This window comes from Ascaphus truei, chromosome 2 (assembly GCF_040206685.1).
Source record: "Ascaphus truei isolate aAscTru1 chromosome 2, aAscTru1.hap1, whole genome shotgun sequence".
Lineage (NCBI taxonomy): Eukaryota > Metazoa > Chordata > Amphibia > Anura > Ascaphidae > Ascaphus > Ascaphus truei.
Genome location: NC_134484.1, coordinates 362767604 through 362771466, shown reverse-complemented (window position 1 = coordinate 362771466; position 3863 = coordinate 362767604).

Below are 3863 nucleotides of genomic sequence, written 5' to 3'. Positions count from 1 at the left end.
TAAAGATGGTTTACAAAAGAGCAAGAAACATCAAAAGCTATCTATCCCCAAGCGCTCTAAAAAACACTGCAAAGAGATGCTCAACGTGGTTAGATCCCCCTAAAGGCTTTTATGAGTGTAAAATGTGCACTGCATGTCAGCATAGTTCTAAGGTGGTTCAAAGTTTTAAATCAAATATAACAGGTAAAATGTATAATATAAAACAACACCTAAACTGTCGATCAACCTTTGTAATTTACCTGGCAGAATGCGAATGTGGTCTACAATATATTGGGAAGACCACTCGCCCGCTTAGAACACGCATCTCAGTAATATAAAAAGGAAACTCACAACTCACAGTGTTTCCAATCATTTTTTAATAGCCCATAATTCTAACCCCGCCAGTTTTACTTTTAAGGCTATAGAACAGGTGATGCCTCACTGGAGAGGGGGTAATAGAGACTTATCTTTGATAAAAAGAGAATCCTTTTGGATGTATGAATTGAAAACCATTGCCCCATTAGGATTGAATCTTGATTTTGACATTAAACCTTTTTTGTAATCCTGTCATGTAATCCATTCTAATTTTGCTTTTATATCTCCCTATTAGAATGCCTCTTGTACCTCAGCAATCTTGATGAACAATTAGTCAGTCAAATGTATTATTATATTTCTTGTTGTGTTTATTAAATGTTTTTATTATATATATATTTTTATTATATATATATTTTTTAATATTGTTGCATGTATTAATAAATTTCTGCATTTTTGGAGTCACACATATGTCTTGATGTGTGACTATGAATTTAATTATACGTAATATCTCTTAATTGATATACCTATGTTATAGCCAGCACCCGATTATCTAATTAGTATAAACCAATGGGTCTGTAGCACAGCGTATATAAGTCCACCAGAACCAGTCAGCAAATCACTCCTGAAGAAACCGAATGCGGAGAAACGCATAGAGTGACGCTGACCAGACCAGAGAGATTCCTAAGCGAGTGGAGCCCCTGCAGGCTGATGACGTCAGTTCCGGTTTCCGGATCCGGTGAGACGCACCGGTGACACGCACGCCGATACACAGGGGAGGCAGAGAGCACACGCTTCGTTTGCCGAGATCCAGATCGCAGGATCTAAATGCTTTTTTAAATCTACTACCATGTGAGTGTATCCCTTACCACTTACCTGCTTTTATAAATTGTCCTTCCAGTCTGCACTATGTCCGTTTCTTTTTATATATAAGGTCTCCAGAAGTTCCTGGTGTTAATCATCCTTGGTGGGCTGAGATTTAAAGATACCTTTTTGTGAACAGCACTCACTATATGTTTGTGAGTATTTTGCACACAGACCTTTATCAATATATTAACTCACGAATTATCACGTGTACTGCACCATCCGACTTTTTTCTGTTTTCCATGGCTTGCGCTTCCCGATGACTTACACCACTGACATAGTAGGACCCAATACCTCATCATATCAATATTCCCTCAGAAAAGGGATAAGTTCAATGTAATCATTCAAGTCTTGGGGATGTCTGGACTGCACAGTATATATCCAGAATTGTTCCCTTCTGCTTTAACGTAATTCTCTATTCCCCAATCTTTTATTTCCGGTGATAACTTCAAGCCATATGAAAGTTAAATCACCGGGGTCACAACGATGGGAATCCATAAAATGTTTTCATAGAGGAATAAGAGGTTGATTCTTATCTATAAACTTTTGTACATTTTTAATGTTTCTCATACTGTATGTTCTAAAATGCGGATTTTTAAATTCCTTTCAGTTTTTTCAATGTACTGTATTGAAACCCGCATTTACATTGAACAAGATACACTACATGAGCAGTGAAACAATTAATAAAGCTTTGAACTTTATAACTTTGTTTCGTATGCAATGAGACAACTTATTTGTTTGTAACCATATGTTTCCACACTTTACATTTGTTACAACGATAATTACCTCTCAATCCCAAATGAGATCTCATTGTCCCATCTTTGACAGATTCTGCTTTGAGTAGGCTGGGGGCCAGTATTCCTTTAAGATTTTTAGCTCTCTTATATACAATCTTAGGTTTAGGGTTTATTAAAGATCCCGAAATAGGGTCCAGAGAGAGGACTTTCCAGTGTTTATTGAAGGCTTTTTGAACATCTCTATGCTTGTCGTTATATTGCGTAATAAACAATGGAAAATTACCCATCCCCACCGATTCAAATGGTACAGTCACTTCTATTGCTGCTAAATCCCCTGCATTTATACGAGCTACAGCTGGTCTTGATTTGTTATTTATCTTCTTTAACTTTTTCCTTTTATATTTCAACAGATTGTTCCATTTGGTTACATTGACTTTACCCATTGCTACATCAATGAGATCCTTTTTGTACTCTTTTTGCAAAAAACGGTCCTTAAGGAATAATGCCCGAGTTTGGAAGTGTGCATCAAGGGTGCAATTCCGTTTCAGCCGTAAAAGCTGATAAAATGGAATATTAGCCACCGAAGGTTTATAGTGGCAACTGGATGGATGGCTATAAGAATTCACATTTGTTTCTATGAAGAAAGTTTTCGTGCATATATGATCTTGCTCTATAAAAATTTCAAGGTCAAGATAATGTATTGATTTTTCACTATTCTCGCCACTGAATCTCAAATTTTATATATTGTCATTAAGTTCAACAATATACTTCAGGAGAGAAGATTTGTAACCATCCCATATTATTAGTATATCATCTATATACCTCCTCCACAAAATGAGCTGCGGAGGAGGTATATTTTCTACTGTCAACAGTTCCCACCATACCATATAAAGACTTGCAAATGAAGGAGTAAATTTGGTGCCCATTGCGGCTCCCAATATCTGTAAATAATAATCAGATTAAAAAAGAAAATAATTATGTGTTAATATGAACTCAATGGAAAAATGCCCGTGCGCTACCTCAATATAGAGTGTTGGGGAAAATATATAAATAGGTGTTTTGTGACCATATTGGTTTTTTTTCCCTTTAACTTCATGATGCCCTCCTGTGACTCTGACCCCAACAGGATCTATCCAGGATCCTTGATGATAATTGGAATACAGAAAGGAAAGGGGAGCACAGGTTAAGGGATAGTGGAGGATGTTAATATTCTCTATCAGGTGTTCAATCTGGGTGTGTTAGTGCCCAAACTGATTATCTGGACTAAGATGAAAGGGGGAGGTATGTGTCAAATAATGTATAAATGTCTCTTACATGGCCCTGTGCAAGTTCTATTGCATCAGGGTATCTTTTGTTCTTCCTGCTGTTGTGGATCTCAATCAGTCTTTCTTGCATTCTTCCTTCCCTGGTCTCCACGATGTCCTCCCTGTTTTTGCCTCAGTCTCCTCTCGCTCAGAGTTGCAGTGTTCCCCTCAGACCAAGGGAACAAAGTTAGATCGAAACAAATACAAGTATGAATACTATAATGGTGGCCGACAAAGGGAGGGAGAGAAATTGAACAAATGGTAAACAAATAAAGCAGAATATACTGCAAACACTCACACGGACCAGTGTGAGTGTGATCCTAAAAAGGTATCTTTTTTCCCTCTCAGTGGTGGTAATACTGATTTCTTGAGTAAAAGCCTAGATGTCTATAATCTCTCATATGGCATCCACAGGTATGGGATGGTGGGTAATAAGACAGATAAAGATAATAAATTGATACTCACATGGGCTAGTGTGAGCGCACACTTATACAGGTATCTTTGTCGCCTCTTGAAGCACCTTCATGCACTTCAGTGATAGTTCTGTGACGCAGTGCTAAAACACAGCTGGAGTGTCTCCTCCGTGTGATGGTGTGAAAAAATGGTGATACACACCAGAGCTATGGTCAGACAGTTCTCTTTATTAAAAAACTAAAACATAAAAATG